Below are 24,520 nucleotides of genomic sequence, written 5' to 3'. Positions count from 1 at the left end.
GTACCATAGCAGTAAAGCAAATGCCACTGATCACTGTGGGGAGAGATTTATATGCAATCCAAAACCCACAAGAATCCAACGCAGGGTTGGTGACGTTTTGTCTAGTTTTCGGATCGAAGTCAGGAGTGAAGACCCAAGCCTGACTCTCAGAGAACCTGATTCGCTCATGTCTAATTTTCACACAGAAGCTTTCACGGATCTCACAAATCTGTGAAGGCTTCTGTCCAACTCGCACCTTGTAATGTAGGTGCGCGTTTACTCGCAATTTAACATGCATGCACTCGGATGCCAGTCAAACTTGCACCCTCAAACTCATACCCTATTACGGGACAAACTAGCACCTTAAAATTTGCCAGAAGGTGTGAGTTTGATCCCGCACAAAAACTAGTACCCTATTACATCCCACCCAAGGAATCCTTCTTATCAGGGGCTGGCTGCATCTATTAATAAATGTTGTAATGGGGCATATTTGCTTAGGCAAAATTTAAAAAAAGATTGTTAATGGAACGGTGGGGTATGCCGATTTTTGAGAATGCATAAATATACCCATTTTCAGATTGACTTCTGGTCTGGTCGCAGAGATGTGTTGAACTCTGAAATGGCCCTAGTTTACTCAAGGCTTCACCTTCACAGTTGAGTTTTTTTTCATTGGGATCACATATTCACCCTCTGGAATGGACCTGCACTTCTTCTGTCCCTCTGGGCTGGACCTGCACTTTTTCTGTCCCTCTGGAATGGACCTGCACTTCCTCTGCCTCTCTGGGTATGGATCAGCACTTCCTCTGTCCCTCTGGGCTGGATCTGCACTTCCTCTATCCCTCTGGGCTGGATCTGCACTTCCTCTGTCCCTCTGGGCTGGATCTGCACTTCCTTTGTCCCTCTGGGCTAGATCTGCACTTCCTGTGTCCCCTGGGATGAAGCTATGCTTCCTCTGTCCCTCTGGGCTGGACCTGCACTTCCTCTGTCCCTCTGGGCTGGATCTGCACTTCCTCTGTCCCTCTGGGCTGGATCTGCACTCCCTCTGGGATGAACCTGTACTTCCTGTCCCTCTGGGCTGGACCTGTACTTCTTCTGTACCTCTTTGCTGGACCTACACTTCCTCTGTACCTTTGGACTGGATCTGCACTTCCTCTGTCCCTCTGGGATGAACCTGTACTTCCTCCCTCTGGGCTAGACCTGCACTTCCTCTGTACCTCTTTGCTGGACCTGCACTTCCTCTTTACCTCTGGGCTGGATCTGCACTTCCTCTGTACCTCTGGGCTGGATCTGCACTTCCTCTGTCCCTCTGGGATGAACCTGTACTTCCTCTGTCCCTCTGGAATGGACCTGCACTTCCTCTGTACCTCTTTGCTGGACCTGCACTTCCTCTGCCCCGATGGTCAGGAATCTGTGCAGACACCTGACCCATACTGCACATGTGCACTACGGGTCCTGTGCAGTGGCAAATAATCACACTACTACGTGAGCACCGGCAGTGCGAATTGCATGCCCCTCTGAATCACTCCCTTTATTTCTGCACTTTTTTTTTTTTTATTTCATTTAATTTTTTCAGATAGAGGCAATGTGGTGCTCCATAATACGGACTGGCACGCACAGAACTTATTGTTTGGGGACAAAAGTCTCCATAGAAAAATCCTAAATCCACAACAGATTATTTTTCAGGTCCAGTCCACAGTCTGCCTCCGTTCCATTGTCTGCTGCTGGATCTGTTTTCATCAAAGTTATGGCTGAGTAGCAAAGAATTTGCCTAAGATGACACTGACAAATGTTAGCCATCATTTGTGCTACGCCAAATGCGTTATATCATCAAGCGGTGACATGGTGGCTTAGTTTCCAAGGTGTCTTTAAAATAAGGAATTATTGTTTCCATCAGAGAAGTCAAAGCTAGGGGATGAACAGATTGTATTTGAGATGACAGCACCAAGCACGATTATATTAGGCTCTTAGAGCAGGTCATGTTTTCCCTTAATCATAGTACATGTTGTACACCGATACATATATTACATACACTCGTTCCGGCGATAGAACCAATAAGCTTTGCTGTTCCTTCACCATTCTGTGGAAAGTAATTTCACACTGTTGGGCAGATGTGTAGTTCTAAAAAAGTCGCATATCATGCAAGTTGCAGAGCTGGGCAAGTCACAAACAGTGGTGGATCCAGTGGACAATTAGGGCGATTGCCCCCCTAAACCATTCGTCTCACCCCTTAACACTTCTCTCCTGCCCACTAGGGCACAACGGCACCCCAGACAGGGAGAGAGCAGAGCCCTCAGATTGTGGGCCTGATTCAGCAAGGAACGCAGTTGCTTATACTCATGCAATCGGTCGATTGTTGGGTACTGTGCATGCGTATTCATCGCAGTACGCATGTGCGAACTAGCCACTGCGATCGGGAAAGCGATCACAGAGGGTACGCAGACCCATGGCAGAGTGATTGATAGGAAGTGCCATTTGGGGGAGGTGATGGGCAGGGTGGTCGAGCGAACGCAGACGTGCCAGTGTGTTTCAACGGCATTGAAGGGGCATGCATAAATTTGCCACTGCGTTATCATACGTAGCCTGAGGCCTCATAGCGTGCACTAAAGGAAGCCATTCCTGAGTGAGGTCTGACCTGCCTTACTTGTGCGTATGGGTCCGATGTTGCTCGATGTTATCGATTGTTTCGCTATGTTGACAAAGTATACAGATGTGAGTAAGGGAAAGTGGGCGTCCTAATGTTAAGCTGCGATCGCAAACATTAACATATCACCACTGATATTAGTAACTGCGTTGCGTGCGTACAAGCAGAATAGAGATCCGTAGTGAATCAGGCAATATAGCAGCCCGCTGCGGTGGGTAGGAGGGAAGAGTCACAGTGGGGGGGGAATCTTCTCCCCCTAGATCCGCCCTTGTCTCAAGGGTAGCATATGTGATAGGTTTACGCCAGGAGAGAAGGGTGGTGTATTCTGCAGGATAACGCCAGGAGAAACCAATAGTATATGTGCCTAGTTACACCAGGAGAGAAGGGTAGTGTATTCTGCAGGTTAACGCCAGGAGAAACTAATAGAATATGCACCTAGTTACACCAGGAGATAAGGGTACTGTATTCTGCAGGTTAATGGCAGGAGGAACTAATAGAATATGCACCTAGTTACGCCAGGAGAGAAGGGTGGTGTATTGTGCAGGATAACGCCAGGAGAAACCAATAGTATATGTGCCTAGTTACACCAGGAGAGAAGGGTAGTGTATTCTGCAGGTTAACGCCAGAAGTAACCACTAGTATATGCACCAATATACGCCAGGAGAGAAGGGTAGTGTATTCTGCAGGTTAACGCCAGGAGAAATTAATAGAATATGCACCTAGTTACACCAGGAGAGAAGGGTAGTGTATTCTGCAGGTTAACGCCAGGAGAAACTAATAGAATATGCACCTAGTTACACCAGGAGAGAAGGGTACTGTATTCTGCAGGTTAACGCCAGGAGAAATTAATAGAATATGCACCTAGTTACACCAGGAGAGAAGGGTAGTGTATTCTGCAGGTTAACAGCAGGAGAAACTAATAGAATATGCACCTAGTTACACCAGGAGAGAAGGGTAGTGTATTCTGCAGGTTAACGCCAGAAGTAACCACTAGTATATGCACCAATATATGCCAGGAGAGAAGGGTAGTGTATTCTGCAGGTTAACGCCAGGAGAAACTAATAGAATATGCACCTAGTTACACCAGGAGAGAAGGGTACTGTATTCTGCAGGTTAACGCCGTTAGGCTACAGAAGGGTTAGGTTAGGCTTAGGCTATGGGAGGGTTAGGGTTAGGCTACAGGAGGGTAGGGTTAGGCTACAGGAGGGTAGAGTTAGGGTTAGATGGTTAGGAGTAGGCTATGTGAGGGTTAGGATTAGGCAACGGGAGGAGAGGGTTAGGGTTCAGCTACGGGAGCATTAGGGTTAAGCTACAGGAGGGGAGGGTTAGGATTAGGCTATGGGAGAGGAGGGTTAGGCTGCAGGTGGGGAGGGTTAGGCTATGGGAGGGGAGGGTTATGCTTAGACTTAGGGAGAGTTATGGTTAGACTATGGGAGGGTTAGCATTAGGCTATGGGAGGATTATGGTTAGGCTATGGGAGGGGAGGGTTAGGGTTAGGCTACGGGATGGTCAGGTTTAGGCTACAGGAAGGTTAGTCTATGAGAGGGGAGGGTTAAGATACAGGAGGGGATGGTTAAGGATAAGCTACGGGAAGGGAGGGTTAGGGTTAGGCTATGAGAAAGGAAGGTTAGACTAGAAGGGTTAGGTTAGGGTTAGGCTATGGGAGGGGGGGGTTAGGGTTAGGCTACGTGAGGGTAGAGTTAGGATTAGGCTACGGGAGATTTAGGGTTAGGCTACGGGAGGAGAAGGTTAAGGTTCGGTTATGGGAGCATTAGGGTTAATCTACAGGAGGGGAGGGTTAGGGTTAAGCTACAGGAGTGGAGGTTTAGGGTTAGGCTACGGGAGGTGAGGGTTAGGCTACGGGAGGGTTATGGTTAAATTACAGGAGGGTTAGGCTACAGGAGTGGAAGGTTAGGCTACAGGAGGGGAGAGTTAGGTTAGGGGAGGGTAGAGTTAGATGGTTAGGATTGGGCTATGGGAGGGTTAGGGTTAGGTTATGAGAGGAGAGGGTTAGGGTTCTGCTATGGGAGCGTTAGGGTTAAGCTATAGGAGGGGAAGGTTAGGGCTAGGCTACAGGAAGGGAGGTTTAGGGTTAGGCTACAGGAGGTGAGGGTTAGGCTATTGGAGGTTTAGGGTTATGGTTAGATTACGGGAGGGTTATGCTACAGGAGGTGAGGGTTAGGCTATGGGAGGGTTAGGCTATGAGAGGGGAGGGTTATAGTTAGGCTAAAAGAAGTTTAGGGTTCGGATATGGGAGGGTTAGCATTTATCTATGGGAGAGTAAGGTTAGGGCTAGGCACTAAGGGGTTAGGTTAGAGTTAACCTACTGGAGGGGAGGGTTAGTCACTAGGGGGAGGGTTAGGCTGTGGGAGGGGAGGGTTAGTCACTAGGGGGAGGGTTAGGCTGTGGGAGGGGAGGGTTAAGGTTAGGCACTAACATTAAGACCACATTGACATTATGAATATTGAAGGGATGAATGTTGGCAAAATATACCACACCCATCTGTATAGTGTTATTAATGTATACTAAAGCCGAATCATTTACATACTTTTAAATACTGGCATTAATGCAGCATTAAAGTACTAATTAAGTTCAATTAAGTACAAACATCTGTTGTCTTCCCTTTTAAAAAGAAAACGTGATTTTTTGGTTCCTGCCAAGTACTAGTCTCAAACATTCCATAAATAATGTGACTATAATGCAGCATCCACACTAATAACATATCTGCGGGCAGGGAAGTGACTGCCGGTCATCATAATCATTAGTAGTTTGCATCAGGTGTCCACAGGGCTGGTTCCAGGGTTAGCTGCGCCATGTGTAGGATGGGTATGATGCGCCCTCTAGTCACGTGCGGCTTTGAAAATGGAAGTGTGGCCAAATTATCATAGGACATGCTCCCTAAATGAAGTTACTTGGGGGCGTGCCTTCATTGCACGCCTCCCGTGTAACATCAGGTCGGGGGCGAGCCCAGCACTCTATCACTAATTGGGATTCCTCCAGCCCTCTCCCTGCACTGAATGGATGCCGCATGCATGCACGCAGCATCCATTCAGCTACTCCAGGGTCCGGCACCGCCGCACAGCTGCAGCGATCAGGGTGCCCAACCTCCCAACCACCCGCCGAACACTTCAGCCCACGGGGGGGAAAGTGCCCGAAAAGTGACGCTGTCCAGCTGAAATCAGGATATTGGGAGGGGTGCGCCCTAATATGGGGTGGCACCCCTGTTCGACCGCACTGGTCGAACATGCCTCGAGCCAGCCCTGGGTGTCGAGCAAAACAAGTGACGCATGTGCTTTTGCTGTGCTTGTGCGCCTGCAAGAACTGGGCTTCATACAGGAGCACAAAGCCTCGGTGTCTGGTGGAAGGAGCCAGAAGGAGCTCTTCCCTACCGGTGTCTCCTTCCCATAGGGAAGGAGCAGGGGTGCAGGAGCAAACGCCATCTGAAGATGGCGAATCCTACTACAGTCAAGCTCCGAAAAGATTGTATTTTTGGAGCTTGATGAATTTAGGTCCCCATACTAGTGTATGGGGACAGCAGGACATATCGGAGCTGAAAGGTAAGAAGGAGATATCAGTGATACCTCCTGAATTATCTTAATAATAAATAGCCCTGATCCTTACATCTACAAAAGTATGGGAAAATTTTAATATTCACCTGTTTTTGTAGAACTTAAGTGATGATGAATGCAGTGGCCTAACTTTATCCCAGATACCAGGAGGCAAGTAATAATTTAGTCCCCCCCCCTATCTATCTATCTATCTATCTATCTATCTATCTATCTATCTATCTCATATCTATCTATCTATCTATCTATTTATCTATCTATCTACATATCTATCTAATATCTTTCTATATCTATCTATCTATCTATCTATCTATCTATCTATCTATCTATCCAGGGGCTGGCTGGCAACTTTTAGCCTGGGGGGAAAATGCATGCAGGCGGCCCTGGCACAGGAGTAGCATGTAGCCAGGGTGCCCGAAGAATATGCGCGCTACGGTGCCCCCCCCCTCAAGTGTTCCAGGGAGGAGGTGGGTCCATATGGGATTAATGTAAGGTGAAAATAAAGATTAGGGCAGCCCCCTGTCGTAGTGCCCATATGCAGTGCCCCCGTGTGCCACAGGAGAGAACACCCTTATGCAGGCCTCCAGTAGTGCCCCCAGTAGTAGTCCCTCCCTTGTAGTGCCCCCAGTAGTAATAGTCCCCCCCTTTGTAGTGCCCCCAGTAGTAGTAGTCCCCCACTTTGCTGTGCCCCCAGTAGTAGTAGTCCCCCCCTTTGTAGTGCCCCCATTAGTAGTAGTACCCCCCTTTGTAGTGCCCCATTAGTAGTAGTCCCCACCTTGTAGTGCCCCCAGTAGTAGTAGTCCCCCCTGTAGTGTCCCCAGTAGTAGTCCCCCCCTTGTAGTGTCCCCAGTAGCAGCAGTCCCCCCCCTTGTAGTGCCCCCAGTAGTAGTAGTCCCCAGTAGTAGTAGTCGCCTCCCCCTTGCAGTGCCCCCAGTAGTAGTAGTCCCCCACCCCCCTTGTAGTGTCCCCAGTAGTAGTAGTCCCCAGTAGTAGTAGTCCCCTCCCCCTTGTAGTGCCCCCAGTAGTAGTATTCCCCCACCGCCCTTGTAGTGTCCCCAGTAGTAGTAGTCCCAGTAGTAGTAGTCCCCCACCCCCCTTGTAGTACCCCCAGTAGTAGTAGTAGTAGTCCCCTTATAGTGCCCCCAGTAGTAGTAGTCCCCTCCCCCTTGTAGTGCCCCCAGTAGTAGTAGTCCCCCCCTTGTAGTGTCCCCAGTAGTAGTAGTCCCCCACCCCCCTTGTAGTGCCCCCAGTAGTAGTAGTCCCAAGTAGTAGTAGTCCCCTCCCCCTTGTAGTGCCCCCAGTAGTTGTAGTCTCCCACCCCCCTTGTAATGCCCCCAGTAGTAGTAGTCCCCCCCTTTGTAGTGACCCCAGTAGTGCCAGACCCCCCCCCCAGTAGATGCACATAATATAAAAAACAATATAAAAAAAACACTTACCTGAATCCCCGCTCCCGCCATCTGCTCCTCCGTCTGTCCTCCCAGGCCGGGCCGCTCTGCATTATGGGAGAGACGTCATATGACATCATGACGTATCTCCCATTGCCCACTGCGGGAGCCGGAAGATGGAGCGGCTCCCGCAGTGGGCGCAGCAGCAGCAGCTAATGAGAGTCCGACAGACTCTCATTGGCTGCTGCTTACAACAAACACAGAGCTGCCGGAGCCGGTGGCTGTGTGTTTGTCAGTGTAGCGCTGACCGAACTCCGTCCGGTCAGCGCTACACACGCGGTGCAGTCTGTGTCACAGTGACACAGACTGCACCGGCCCACGGCCCGCATGACGCTGCGGCCCGGGGGGCACATGGCTCCCTGCCCCCCGGCCCAGCCCACCACTGTATCTATCTATCTATCTATCTATCTCATATCTATCTATCTATCTATCTATCTATCTATCAATCTCATATCTATCTATCTATCTATCTATCTACTATCTATCTATCTCATATCTATCTATCTATCTATCTAATATCAATTTCATATCTATCTATATATCTATCTATCTATCTATTTATCTATCTATCTATCTATCTATCTATTCTATCCCATACGCCCGGAAGCGAATAATAATTTGGTGCCCCCCTTAAAAATTTAAGGGAAAAAAATATGGTGCATATCTATCTATCTATCTATCTATCTATCTATCTATCTATCTATCTCATATCTATCTATCTATCTATCTATCTATCTATCTGATATCTATCTATCTATCTATCTACCTCATATCTATCTATCTTTCTATCTCATATATACTGTATCTTCTGTCAATCAATCAATCAATCAATCAATCAATCAATCTATCTATCTATCTATCCCTACACACAAAAACACTAATATAGAATATGTGAATTTGTTTCTATTAGACCTATTTACTAAAGTAAATTTGCAGGATATCCCTCAAAAACACCCTAAGTGGGGTGAATATATTGTGGACAATGGAGGAGGTGCCGCTTCAGTGCTGGCGCCCGGCGGCAGGCGCCTCCATTGTCTCCCATAGTTCTGGCCCTGGATGAATGGACCCCAGAATGAGGTGAATAATCTATGGAATGATTTTTAAAATGTTGCTCTAGTACACAATTGTTCTTTATTATATTATGCTTTCAAACATTACAATTAGAAAAAAAAAATTTCAGCAGAAAATGGAAGCACAACAAAAAAAAAAATCACAATTAAAAAGGTCATTTCGGGTTCTCGCTTCTCTCAGCAGTCAGTACGGCCTGCTGAATACTGTGAGATTGCTGTGTAAAAATTACAAGGTTAAGTGCCCCCCATTATCTTAGCATGTGGGCAGAAATGTTTCTTTCACCTGGCTTGTCTGAGTAAGTCGCACTGTATTTAAAAATAATACTTGTAATTAACAAATCAGTCTTAACATTGTAGGGATTTGATGATGGAGTAAACGCACACAGTCTCACATTACAAGTGGAAGAAAGTGTTGAGATAGGCGAGTAATTTCCAGTAATTGTTAAGATTCTTTTACCTAAAACCCTTGAAAGATTATCTTTCAGCCATCCCGAAATGCTGAGGGGAAAAAGACTAAGAGGTATATGTGCTAAAGTATGGGCTTTTAGAAGTGGGCAAGTTGCCCATAGCAACCACTCATATTCTACTGAACATTTATCTAGAACCTTCTAGCAGATAATAGCTAGAATCTCCACTTCTTAAAACCCGCACTTTAGTAAATATACCAATAAGAAATAATTCACTGGCTGACTACAGTAAAGTCCTCTATGAATCTCATGTAAACTGCTCGCTCGTGGTTTTTTAGTTTTCTGACTGTAATTTTATCTCTTCTGATTTTTTATTTTTCAATGTACAGTACGTTAAGTCTTCAGATGAACTCACAGACCAGTCCGCCAGGTAATAACGGTACCCTGTACGGAGCTAGAGAAGTAACCAGTGAAATCTCAGGGTGTAGTCATAAATATGGCGCAAACTTAATGGATACAGTTTTAGAGGCATTAATCAACTTTCAGATCCTTAGACTGTCACCAGTTACATTTCTCATGTACAGACATGCAGATCCACCAGCTGGATTAAGATCACACTGGAACATTTCCACAGTGTATTTCTTTACCCATTTTCTAGTCCCATTGCGTTTGCTCAATCAATCAAATGTGACCAGCATTTGAACATTGTGATTTTTCCCATGGATTTCAATGGGCAAAGCATTTTAGTGGGCTCACCCATTGAAGGCATGGCCTATAACATATCATCTGTGAGCAGTCGATGGATATTACATTTTTTACCTTCCCATGATGTGGAGAAATTGCGTCATGGTAGCACCGCCCTTGTAACATAATGCTGTGATTTGAGGCAGGTGCCCTGAGGATGCATTTCACAGTAGCCACATGGACATCCTGAGAGAGTATGTAAGTACTGTATGCTGTTACTGGAGTCCCCACGTTGTATTGCATATTGCCATTGTGCAGAATTCGTAGAATATGAACAGACGCGTGGCGGGATTCATCAAAGCAGACTTTGCGGTCAAACCTCTAAAAATTAAGTTTTCGAAGGTTTGGCCGTTTACCACAGACGCACCAATATATCGCATTCCGAGGCTTGGATGCTTTGGGTGACACCATTTTTAGATGTTGTTACCCAATATATGTCTATAGGGTTTCTATTCGCACTTCCCCCTGTAAATATTTTGGGGCCCATTGATCAAGGAGTTTTATTATACACAACGAGTTTTAAAACTCATTGCGTATGATAATGGTGCTCCAGCCAATCAGCTCCCAACTGCCATCTGTTTAAAAAATGACAGTTGGGAGCTGATTGGCTGGAGCACCATTTATCATACACAAAAAACTTGTTGCGTATGATAAAACTCATTGATAAATGGGTCCCAATATCTGGGAAACCGAATGGCTCTGCCAGTCTTTACATCACATGTGTAGTATCTCCTGGCTGATATGCCTCTCCATGCTCTGTCCATGACTAAAGGCCGCTCTCTCCGTCCATGTTCCTGAACCAACACGTACCATAAACGCAAAACAATTTATCGGTTAGACACTTGCAACGACTCCTGTTATTGCTATTATTATTTACTTTGGACTGTTAATGTAATCCTCTAAGCGAGCTACACAATAACACTTCCCCATAACTCCGTGTTCCTTTCCTTGTTTTCGTGCTTTACTATGTGATTATTCCTCCCTAATTACATTCTGGCAGGATAATCGATTCTGATAGTATTTAATATACGAGTACGTCACAATAATGAAGCTGGCATCAGTGCCCGGGTGCTCACTTTAGCTCACATCCAGCTGATGAGGCTACGGAGCAATTCTTTTAATAAGCATTTAATTTTATAAACTTGTACATGGAGAAATGAGTGTGCTGCGCTTAACGTGGTTAAATGTTCCCATTTCCTCTCCTTACTGTAGGTAAATCATGAACTAGAGTTAAATAACATTACGCTCTGCTTATCAAAAGCGAGGCTGCTATTTCTAGGGCAAAGCAGACTTGTTCCTCTGGTTTTCAGGTCCATGGGGAGATGTACTAAGCATTGGCTGTACTAAGCTTTGGAGAGTGATAAAGTGGAAATAGATAAAGTACCAACTAGTCAACTCCTAATGGAGCGTACACACGGTCAGATTTGTCAGACTTGTCAGATTTGTCAGATGAACGATTGAACGATTAAACGATCTGAACGATTTGAACGATTTTACCAAAGTTTTGAACGATTTGAACGATTTGAACGATTGAACGATTTTTGACTACATTAAAATGAATGGAATCGTCCAAGTCTGACTGCAAACCCATCAGATGTCAGATATCGTTATCTGACAAACGGGAACGCGCATCGTTGATCGTCCATCGTTCAGGTATGTCAGATATGAACGATTTTCCATCAGATATGAACAACTGAACGATTTTTAAATCGTTATCGTTCATATCTGAAGGAAAAATCTGATCGTGTGTATGCACCATAACTGTCATTTTTCAAATGCAGCCTGTAAAATGACAGTTAGGAGCTGATTGGCTGGTACTTTGTTTCTCTCCACTTTATCCCTCTCCAAGGCTTGGTACATCTCCCCCCTGGTCTCACTATCCCCAGCTTTGTTAAATTGAATAAAACAATTGGATCCTTCCTTAATGTAATCCCAGCGGCAAACGGCAACCATTACTTTATTTTAGGGGAAGAATGAATTTGTAATACCCCCAATATCCTGCTAGTTAAGGAAGAGAGGTATTCCTATAAAACATTACTATGATCGGATTCCTTATTTAATAATAATGGTGTTACAGCACATACTGTATAGCAGGGGTTCCCAACCACGGTCCTCAAGGCACACTAACAGTCCAGGTTTTAGGGATAGCCATACTTGAGCACAAGTGACTTAATTAGTACCTCAGTTATTTTGATTTAACCATCTGTGCACAATCATGGATATAACTAAAACCAGGACTGTTACTGTGCCTTGAGGACCGAGGTTGGGAATCACTGCTGTATAGGGTGTATATGTACTATAACGCTGCCTTCAGTTATACCTCTTTTCCACCAAAAACCCAGGTCCGACCTGGGTTTTTGGACATGGTTCCAACCCTGGTCAGACCCAGGTCAGACCCATTTACACTGCACCTTTGATCTGGGTTACTCCCAGGTCAGCCCTGTTCACACTGCACTCAGGTCTGCCATGCTAAACCTGTGAGGTCATAAAAAGTGGGAGGTGAATGCTCCACAACCACCAATCATCTAATTTTAGGCATGATCCAGGTCAGATAACCCGGGTTGCACCGTTTACACTGCACCATTACCTGGGTCCATCCTGGGTCCAACCATGGTAGCTACCTGGGTTGGATTGCAGGGTCACTTGACCCAGGCTATTTTTCAGGGACCCTTTTACACTGAGCTGCAACCCGGGTAGACCCAGCAAAAACCCAGGTTTTTGCTCTGGTGTGAAAGGGGTATTAGTGTGTAATATTCTTTTATCCCTGACTGAAGGGACAGACTGGTGTTTATTGTCTCCCCTCTTACCTCCTCGCCAGTAACATTATAAATTAGTATAACCTGTACACATTAGTGAGGGGTCAGGCACGCTGAGAAATTACCCTTTTTCTTAATGTCTCGTTCGCTTGCTCTCCTATAATTAATTCAAATAATCAAACTTAATACGTTTTTCGTTGCAGGTAAATGCGATTATTGAATGCAATGTCATAAACATTAATTACAATTAAAATGGAAAGGCCAGGATAAAAGTTGAATATGTAATGCATATAAATATTTCCGAGAAAATAAAAATTTATAAATATGTGAAAAAGAAAAGATAAGTTTTAAAAGAACACAATATTCCCATATACCTGACGAGCCCTCGTTTATATAATATACAGCTCATTGAATCATATTTAAAGTTTGTTATATTTTCTTCAATCGGACGGTTCGTACATTTCATTGAATCGGACACAGAAGTAGAGGGCGTGATCACTATATTCAGGGGTGTCATCATGTCCTCCCAAATCCCCCCATTTCCAATGTTTTACTATGTTCTCTGGCAATCAAAAAGCCACCCCTCCAATGCCAGCGGTAGGTTTGCATATCACTGAAGTGGTACCCGTTAGCAGCGCTCATCTCCCAAATGTCCTGGAACCAGAATTAAAGTCCTGTTGGCAAAGAGTATTAAGAGAGGAGGGGGTCTGTGCATTGTCTCCCTTTATTGCCACTGCACCATTTTCCTAGTGACTTGTACAGAGCTGTCGCCTTGCTGACGCTAGGTATTGAAGAATAATGGGTGCAGGATGTACAGTGTGGGCCCCCCTGGTTCCAAGGGTCCATGTGCACCACACACCCTGCACCCATTATTAATATGCCACTGCCTGATGTACAGGATGGGAAGACAGTACTACCAAATCAGGACTGTGGGCCTGATTCAGAGATGGACGCTCTGAAAGAGCTCTCGCTCTGAATCAGGGCGTTTTTTTTTTTTGGTGCGGCCTCCCGGCCGCTCGCATGGCTGGGGGTGACCACCCACAGCTAATGCAAGTGGCCAGGATGATGGTCGCGATGGTCAAGACCAACGCGACCATCGGGCTTGCGACGAGACCCTTGTGGTAGGGTCTCGTGGCCACAAGCCCCAGAGAGCTTCTGGCTCTAATAGAGCCAGAAGCTCTCCCACTGACATCACCACAAATGGCAGGTGCTCGCATGGGAACGCCTCCGTTTGTGTAGCCACCCCCCCGCCACACCTACAAAACAGGGTGAGCTGTCGATCAACATCGACAGCCGCACCTTTTGTAGTGAGCCACGGAGCGAGAGAATTTATGTCTCGCTCCGGGGCTTGCGTACGCGCAGTGCGGCCGCTGCGCATATGCAGAGCACACCATCGACCCGCTCGCGAGCGCTCAGCGCTTGTGAGCGGGTCTGAATCAGGCCCTGTGTCTCCAAATGGTTGGGAATTACGTTAAATATTGATATGGCAATAAAACAGTGGAAAGAGTGAAAGAGAGATCTAAGATACTTCCTAATAGTGTTGATCATCGAAGGTTTGCTGGCAATGACCAATGGATTTATCAATGATGGAGGAGATCCTATGGTGTATAGTTCCTTCCTTTCTGCTTCATGCATTCACAGCCACCGTTTCCTTTCATCAGTGCAACCACCTTCCCGGACCATTGATGGTAAAGACATTGATGGTTTCCCGTTGATGGACCTACATCAACATTTTATCACTGTGTGATCCTCGTTAGTGAGCTCTGATTTGCTGGACTTAAGCAGGTGGAGTTAGGCAGCAACCAATGTCTGTCACTATTAAAATTACTTCCTCACCATAAACCACTAGACATGGAAATATATATGTAATAAGTTTTGCCTTTTGAATCACTCTTTATATTTTGCCTCTTTATTTCTATGGCCTTAATCGATGAAATCACGCTGGTTCCCAAAAACTGCACCTTATTACTAGAGATGTGTGCGGACTCCGTCTTTTGGTTCCAATTCATTATCATGTTTTGGTTTTGGCAAAACCACCCTCAAGTGTTTTGGTTTGGATTCGGTTTTGGATTTTTTTTAAAAATCAATAAAATAAATGGATAAAAAAATTTATAATACAGCTAAAATCATGTAATTTGGACCTCTTCACATGCAATCCAAATCCAGAGTTCAATTTTTAAATCCGATTTCTGAACTGACTGCAGACCTGAACCAGGACTCAGTTCGACTCAGAACCCCAGAGTGATTCCAAACTGGGAACCAATTCGACGCGGAGCCCCTAAGTTCGGGTGTGTTTGTATTTCTGGAAAACCGAACCACACATCTCTACTTATTGCATATACTGTCCCTGATAGTCCCAAACCAATGGTTTCATGGTACCAGCTTCAATGGCATAGCTACATTACAAATATTCATGAGGTTGCAACTTGTGAATTCACTAGCTCCTGTGTCCTATGTATATTAGTCTTGCTTCATGAGTAACACCTGGGGGCCTGTGGGGATGAATGGAGGGTGTCAACAGGTCAGAGTGCTCAGGCTAACTACGTCAGCGTGAAGTACATCAAGTAAAAAGGGCGTAGCATTGCTAATGGGGTGTAGCCAAGTCCTGACACTCTTGTCCACACCCCCTAGTACCAGGGCCAGGTACAGTAGGATTCCTGGTGGCCTTGAATAGTGGTTATGGATATACTTAAGTGACATCACTGGTTTCTAGTGCAGTCTCCTAAATATTGATTCTGTGCATATAATAATAGATGCTGGGAAACTGCAGCACAACTAAAACCAACCCAGTCGGCGAATGTCACTAGCAGTTAGGGGTGTGCACCGGCCACTTTTCGTGTTTTGTGTTTTGGTTTTGGATCTGGATCTTTCTTCGTGTTTTGGATCTGGATTGGTTTTGCCAAAACCACCCTTCCGTGTTTTGGGTTCTGGGTTTTGTGTTTTGGATCTGTATTTTTTTTTAAAAAAAGCATAAAAACAGCTAAAATCACAGAATTTGTGGGTTTTTCTGCTCCTATGCTATTATTAACCTCCATAACCTTAATTTCCACTCATTTCCAGTCTATTCTGAACACCTCACACCTAACAATAGTGTTTTTATATCCAAAAGGTTGCACCGAGGTAGCTGGATGACTCTGCTAAGCGACACGAGTGGGCGGCACAAACATGTGGTCCATCTAGGAGTGACACTGCAGTGGCAGACAGGATGGCAGTTTGAAAAACTAGGCCCCAAACAGTACATAATTCAATGAAAAAAAAGAGGTGCAAGATGGAATTGTCCTTGGGCCCTCCCACCCACCCTTATGTTGTATAACCAGGACATGCACACTTTAATAAACCAAACATTTCAGCGCCAGGGTCTGCCACACGACTGTGGCTGAAATGATTGGTTGGTTTGGGCCCCCACAAAACAAGCTGGCAATTAATCTGTCCCTGCACAAACTGGCTCTAAGAAGGCAAGATGTTGTCCTCATCCTCCTCATCCACCGATTCCTCACCCTCTTCAGTGTTGTGTACATCCTCATCCTCACAGAGTATTAATTCGTCCCCGCTGGAATCCACAACCACAGGTCCCTCTGTACGTTCTGGAGGCTGGTGTCCCTGGAAGAGTTGATAATTCATTTTATGAACATCATCTTCTCCACATTTTGTGGAAGCAACCTCCTACGCCTTTCGCTGACAAGGTTCCCGGCTGTACTAAACACTCTTTCGGAGTACACACTGGAGGGGGGGCAACTCAGGTAAAATAGAGCCAGTTTGCACAGGGACCTCCAAATTGCTTATTTTTCCTGCCAGTACAGGTACGGACTGTCTGACATGCCTACTTGGATGCTGTCACCGATGTAATCCTTTAACAGACAGACGCACGCTTGTCGCTGCTGCTTTAAGGATGCAGGTGCGGCTACAGCCAACACATTTCACAAAGACAGAAAAAAAAAAAAGATTTTTTTTATTGTTTGTGGAGCGCACTTTGAGGGTTACACCACCCTTTAACAGACAGACGCACTCTTGTCACTGCTGCTTTGAGGACAGTATCATATGCAGTGACAGTAGACTTGTCAGAAATTGTTGGCTCGTCCTTCAGTCCGGACCAGATGTCCAAACCGGCCCTTGACTTATGACACAGGCGCACACTTGGCGCTGCTACTGTGTTGATGCACGTGCGGCTACATCGCACACAGGTCACAAACAAATAAAAAAAAATAGTTTTTTATTTTTTGGAGCACTTTGAGGGTTACACCACCCTTTAACAGACAGATGCACGCTTGTCACTGCTGCTTTGAGGATGCAAGTGCGGCTACAGCCCACACAATTCACAAAGACAGAAAAAAAAAGAAGAATTTTTTAATTGTTTGTGGAGCGCTCTTTGAGGGTTACACCACCATTTAACAGACAGACGCATGCTTGTCACTGCTGCTTTGAGGATGCAAGTGCGGCTACAGCCCACACAATTCACAAAGACAGAAAAAAAAAGAAGAATTTTTTAATTGTTTGTGAAGTGCACTTTGAGGGTTACACCACCCTTTAACAGACAGACGCATGCTTGTCGCTGCTGCTTTGAGGATGCAGGTGCGGCTACAGTCCACATAATTCACAAAGACAGAAAAAAAAAGAAGAATTTTTTATTGTTTGTGGAGCGCACTTTGAGGGTTACACCACCCTTTAACAGACAGACGCACGCTTGTCGCTGCTGCTTTAAGGATGCAGGTGCGGCTACAGCCCACACATTTCACAAAGACAGAAAAAAAATGAATAATTTTTTATTGTTTCTGGAGCGCACTTTGAGGGTTACACCACCCTTTAACAGACAGACACATGCTTGTCGCTGCTGCTTTGAGGATGCAGTTAGAATCTAGACGGGATTTGGAACCAGGGTCTCACTACCTCCATCAATTGTCCAAATCCCACTGCACTAATGGCGGATACCGGACGCACGTCTAACACCAACATAGCAGTTAAGGCCTCAGTTATACGTTTTGCTTCAGGATGACTGCTGTCGTACTTCATCCTCATCGCTAGGGACTGTTGGAGGGTCAATTGTTTAGTAAAAGTAGTGGTGTTCCTACTTCCTCTCTGGGATGATGAACAACTCCCAGCAGCAGCAACAGCACTAGGAGGAAGAGGTTCTTGATCTTTCCCTATTTTATTTTTATCGGAGAAAGTTTGGTCCTCCATTTTTGTTATATTGATATATACGTGCGGCTAAGGCGCACACAAACACAGAAAATATTTTTTTATTTTTGCTGGAGAGTAGTGCACTTTGTGGGTTACACCACCCTTTAAGAAATGAGCCAGCCGGCTCTTTACTTATGGGACACAGGCGCACGCTTGGCGCTGCTCCTTTGTTGATGCATGTGAAGCCACAGTGCACACAATTCACAAACACAGAAAATATTTTTTATTTTGTTTGGAGAGTACTTTGGGGGTTACAGCACCCTTTAACGGTCAAGCCAGCCGGCCCTTTACTTATGACACAGGCGCACGCTTGGCACTACTTTGTTGATGCACGTGCGGCTACTGCGCACACAATTCACAAACACAGAAAATATTTTTTTTTTTGGTTTGGAGTGTACTTTGGGGGTTACAGCACCCTTTAACGGTCAAGCCAGCCGGCCCTTTACTTATGACACAGGCGCACGCTTGGCACTACTTTGTTGATGCACGTGCGGCTACTGCGCACACAATTCACAAACACAGAAAAAATATATATTTTTTTAGCACTTGGGGGGAGCACCCCTGATGGACAGAGCACCCCCTGTACAACACTACAGCACCCCTTTAGGACTGGGACACTGCACAGGACTTTGGAGTGGACACAGCTCCTATGGACAACTGACAGCACAACACAACACAGCCAGCCCCTATGGACTTTGAAGTAGTGGACACAGCCCCTATGGACAACAGCAGCACAGCACAGCACAACACTACTCTGCACTACACTACACTACACTACACAGCCCAGCCAGCCCTAACTCCCACCCTCCCTCATCACTGTCCACAGCTGAGTGAGAAAATGGCGCCGACGCGGGTACCTTATATAGGATCCAAAACCCGCGAGACCCGGAAGGCGGGATGATGACGTTTTGCCTCGATTTCAGATCCGTGTCAGGCGGGAAAAGTCGAGCCTGACTCGGATTGGCCTCGGATCGGGGGGGCTTGGGGAGGTTCGGATTTCAGAAATCCGAACCCGCTCACCCCTACTAGCAGTATACTAAATATAGAATGAAAATGTAAATTATATTAAAGTGTATCTGTGATACCCCCCTATCTGGGTACAGGTGAGGAATGGGGTTCCTATGTACTTTCTCAAGTGATTACAGAGAGGTCAAGAGGTAAGTATATTATTAGAGTAGAAGCAAGTGAATTACAATGTCTACACTTTAATGGGTCAATTACAAGTTCAATTACAATCAGAACAACTCTTCTTATTTGCAATACACAATAAAAATAACCAACAGTTTGAATTTTATTGTACTGGAACACAGCCTCCTGGTTAGCGGTCAAGAATCCTCTCCTCCTGCTGATTCCAAAGATTACTACACACAGTACTTTTCCTAGAGCAGATTTACTTAAACGACCATAACTATACCGCGATAACAATAAACATTACTTTACACAGTTAATTTAGACAGTAAATTAGCCTATTTTCTACACTTTTCTGGCCAGAAAACTACAAGTTCATGAGCTCGTTTACACATAAGTCCCGTTGGTGTACACAATGTTGCCCGGGTGCTAGTTCACTTTTATGCTATCATTGACTGAAGTGGTCCTTTATACTGTTGCTTCTCTTATACTGTTGCTTCTCTTACAGTGACTTAGATTAGTTAAAGGGAACTTGGCTGTGAGATCAGTCTCTCCTTAGTAATCCTGCCCAGTATTGCGACTAACGTCTATAAAACTCTTGTTGAAGAAGCAATGTTCTGTTACACTTCCAATAGTCAATGAGGATGCAAATTACCCTATTAGTGGTTTTAACACCGATTAGCTCCTACAGGTAGACTTTATTCTTTCTGCGTGCTGACTGTCTCTTCTCCCCTGAACTTCACGGACTCCCACTACGGTGCTGGCTTGCAATCTCGGCTACTTTGTAACTGTTACAGTCTATGTAGTATCTTTTTCTGGCTGTGTAGGGCGGGCTGGCAGTTGCAGCTACTTTGTAACAGTTTGTTGCTGCAGACAGCCCTAGTTAAATGTTCCTCAGCTGTCTTCCCTCAGCTGTCTCCTTAGCCTTTCCTAGGCTGACAGGTATCTACAGGGACGTGGCAGTGATAGGACATAACTGCTATGTAGGCTTGGTATGGGGCTGGTTTCTGGGAAACCTATGATGAGGTCTCTAGCGCAGCTTAGTCTCACTGCCTGCCGCTAGCTGTATTTACTGCAACAGGGGAGTGGGAGGGCATACTGTTCTGCGGGCTGGTCTTTTAGGAAAGCTATGGTAAAATCACTGGCGCAGCTTAATCTCACTGTCTGCCGCTAGCTGTGCTGACTACTGTGGGTACGATGTGTGCCATACAGCCTTTCTCACCAGCTCACCCGTTACTCAGCTCCGTCTCCTCTTTCTTTCTGCAGAGTCAACGCTTGTCCCCCAGCTGCTAAGACCAGCCTATCCTTTGCTGCAGCGCCGGCATCCGGGACTCCGCCTCAGCCGCGCCCCCTCCTGATGACTCCTTCCTCCTTCTCTTGCCGGACGCTTCCTCCGGCCGCTGAAATGGCTCCGGATCAACAGTGGCAGCACCCTCGCCGTCGGGACCGCTCTCCGATCACCTCAGGTAATAAACAGCACGACAGGGGCTACCTCCCGCTCCGTTCCGTCAGGGACAACTGCGCACTTGCCGCTCGCCCCGGGTCCTGTTAAGGCAGACCTCTCTCCATCTGACAGCCTCCTCAGGGCTCCCTATAACTGCCCTAACTGTCCACCTCAGCCACCAGCTGCTGTCTCCAGCCGGTTCTGTCATGTGACCTGCTGCTGGCTCCCCACTGCTTTATTCACTCCTCTCTTTCCCCATTGGCTCTGGGTTACCCTTGTGGGGTCCAGAGCCCCAACATAGTAAATAAAGAACAATATAAACAATGACATAATATAACAGCCATAGTACCTTACTTACAGTATATACAATTCTAATATATGTTTTAACATCTATACAAGGGCACACTACTATAAGTGGTACTCCTAGTATCTGGGGTACCACATATCTGCCATGGTGAATTGCCATCAAGGCACCCTAGTCCCGGGCCTGCAGTTAAAGTGACCGGAAGATAATCTGGTGAGGAGTAATCTACAGTGGGTGAGAATGGGCACCCACTAATGGGCTACTAATGATTGACAAGTCCATATTTATAAACCTATTTAAAAACTAAAATGGTCTTACTTGGTTACTTCCTACAGTAGTGCAGGCAAATAATGAGCTTTACCAATGTGTTGCAATGTAAGAGCAACAAGAATAAGCTTTACCATGGTATACAAGCCAGAACTGAGACGGGATGTAGATACTATACCGTCGTACGGGATGCCGGCAGTTGAAATCCAGGCACCGGAATCCCGACGCGCGGCCAGAGCATCGGCGTAGGAATCCCGACATCAGTTGAAATGCCGAAACCGGCAACCCGAACGTAAGTATAGTGGGACCAGGTTAGCTTGTAGCCGCTGGGAGGAGGGTTAGGTATAGGCACCAGGGGGGGGGGTTAGAGTTAGGCTGTGGGAGGGGGGAGGTTAGGGTTAGGCTGCGGACAGGGGGGGTTAGGCACCATCGGGGGGGTTAGGTTTAGGCACTCACAGGGAGGGTTAGGGTGTGAGTGGGGGGGGATTAGGATGTAGGAAGAGAGGGTTAGGGTTAGGGGGTGAAGGGGGGAGGGTTAGAAAACTTACTCCGATTCTGAGCACCAGGTTGCCGCTGTCGGTCTTTTGACAGCCAGCACCCAGACTGCCAATTTCCCATACCCAACCCAACTGAGACGCCCACTATGAGCATCTATAGACACTGTAATGCCATCTGGTCCCCCATGCTAGGTGCAGATTCTCTTTCACAGTATGGGTTCCAATGTGATAGTCTGAGTTCGCAACCAGTGGTGATGGTGATTCGATGCTGCCTCTACGGACGCTGCACTCGGATCGCAGATGCATACAGGAGGTGTCAATCTCCTACAGGCGCCACCTGCTGCATTTATATTATAGTTGTACGGTATTGCACTGCTGCTTCCCTGAGCCTTTGCAATACCCTACAAATTGGAATCAGGCCCTCTGTGCATACGCTCTGTGTGACGCCTGCACCATAGGAGTTTTAAGGGATTTTCACGCACTTGCTGACTATTTATATCTCCTGTTCGGGAGAAGCCCAGAGAGGAGATGCAGCTGGCCACTTTGGGGGGCGGGGACGGGCTCCCACGTCATTAGGCCCCACCCCCATCACTGTGAACTGTCGCAAATCGCGGGACCAGGAGGAGGGGAAGGGACTAAATGATGAGATTTTGCACCATTTACCTCGCCCCCTACATACGGACCCGCGATTCCAGCCAATTATCCCCCCATCCTGCCCACTTCACTAGGAAATGGATGGAATGAGGGAGATCCAGACACTCTTCCTGGGGTGTGGGGGGACTACCTGAAAAATTGGGAGCCACCTTTGGCAGTAGCCTTTAATAAATACAGGGCCCTCCGCTAGTAGTAGCCATTAATAAATACAGGACCCACCACTGGTAGTAGCCTTTAATAAATACAGGACCCACCGCTGGCAGTAGCCTTTTATAAATACAGGATAGACCCCTGGCAGTAGCCTTTAATAAATACAGGACCCACCGCTGGTAGTAACCTTTAATAAATACAGGGCCCTCCGCTGGTAGTAGCCTTTAATAAATACAGGACCCACCTCTGGCAGTAGCCTTTAATAAATACAGGGCCCACCTCTGGCAGTAGCCTTTAATAAATACAGGACCCACCACTAGCAGTAGCCTTTAATAAATACAAAACCCACCTCTGGCAGTAGCCTTTAATAAATACAGGACCCACCGCTGGTAGAAGCCTTTAATAAATACAGGACCCACCACTAGCAGTAGCCTTTAATAAATACAGGACCCACCACTAGCAGTAGCCTTTAATAAATACAGGACCCACCGCTGGCAGTAGCCTTTAATAAATACAGGACCCACCTCTGGCAGTAGCCTTTAATAAATACAGGACCCACCGCTGGTAGTAGCCTTTAATAAATACGGGACCCACCGCTGGCAGTAGCCTTTAATAAATACAGGACCCACCACTAGCAGTAGCCTTTAATATATACAGGGCCCACCTCTGGCAGTAGCCTTTAATAAATTCAGGACCCACCACTAGCAGTAGCCTTTAATAAATACAGGACCCACCGCTGGCAGTAGCCTTTAATAAATACAGGACCCACCTCTGGCAGTAGCCATTAATAAATACAGGACCCACCGCTGGTAGTAGCCTTTAATAAATACAGGACCCACCGCTGGCAGTAGCCTTTAATAAATACAGGACCCACCTCTGGCAGTAGCCTTTAATAAATACAGGACCCACCACTGGCAGTAGCCTTTAATAAATACAGGGCCCACCGCTGGTAGTAGCCTTTAATAAATACAGGACCCACCACTGGCAGTAGCCTTAAATAAATGCAGGACTCACCACTGGCAGTAGCCTTTAATAAATACAGGGCCCACCGCTGGCAGTAGCCTTAAATAATTGCAGGACTCACCACTGGCAGTAGCCTTTAATAAATACAGGGTCCACCGCTGGTAGTAGCCTTTAATAAATACAGGATAGACCCCTGGCAGTAACCTTTAATAAATACAGGACCCACCGCTGGCAGTAGCCTTTAATGAATACAGGATCCACCGCTGGCAGTAGCCTTTAATAAATACAGGACCCACCACTGGCAGTAGCCTTTAATAAATACAGGACCCACCGCTGGCAGTAGCCTTTAATAAATACAGGATCCACCTCTGGCAGTAGCCTTTAATAAATACAGGACCCACCTCTGGCAGTAGCCTTTAATAAATACAGGACCCACCTCTGGCAGTAGCCTTTAATAAATACAGGACCCACCGTTGGCAGTAGCCTTTAATAAATACAGGACCCACAGCTGGCAGTAGCCTTTAATAAATACCGGACTTACCGCTGGCAGTAGCTTTTAATAAATACTGGACTCACCACTGGCAGTAGCCTTTAATAAATACCGGACTCACCGCTGGCAGTAGCCTTTAAAAAATACAGGACCCACCGCTGGCAGTAGCCTTTAATAAATACTGGACTCACCACTGGCAGTAGCCTTTAATAAATACAGGACCCACCACTGGCAGTAGCCTTATGTAGGAAGAAACCCTAACACAGTAATTTCACCAGGGGCAGAGCTTATCTCCTCCTAATAAATATACCCATTACAGACTTGGAGAACCTAACAAGGGGACACCAAAGCTTCTGTTTAACTAATGGGGGGGAGCGGACCAGGGGCATTTTTAGAGAGGAGGGGGCCTGTGTGCATCTCCCGTCACGGGCCCCCTCCTCTCACTCCGGCGGCCGGCAGCGAACTGGTGCGGCTGGCCAGCCACTGCAGAATCAATAGACTTTGGGCACTACAGTGTGCCCGGAGTCTATTGCACATACGCAGATCACTGGGGAAATGGCGTTTCAGCCATTTTCCTGGTGATTTCCTCACATCGCAAGCGCAAAACAGTGGAAAAATGGCCACGGCGACCATTTTCCGGTATTTGAGTAGAACTGGGAGTCCCGACGTGGGACCTTGGAGAAGTAAGTTTTACTAATATGGGTGCAGGGTGTGCTGTGAGGGGCCCCCCCCCCTGGACTTGGGAGCCCGTGTGTACCGCACACCATGCACCCATTATAGATACGCCCCTGGAGCGGACTGTAGTTTAAATACTATTAAGGGCTGGAATTCTTCTTTAAG

This window comes from Taudactylus pleione, unplaced genomic scaffold (assembly GCF_031769625.1).
Source record: "Taudactylus pleione unplaced genomic scaffold, aTauple2 ptg000280l, whole genome shotgun sequence".
Classification (NCBI taxonomy): Eukaryota; Metazoa; Chordata; class Amphibia; order Anura; family Myobatrachidae; genus Taudactylus; species Taudactylus pleione.
Note: the sequence above shows the minus strand (reverse complement) of the source record.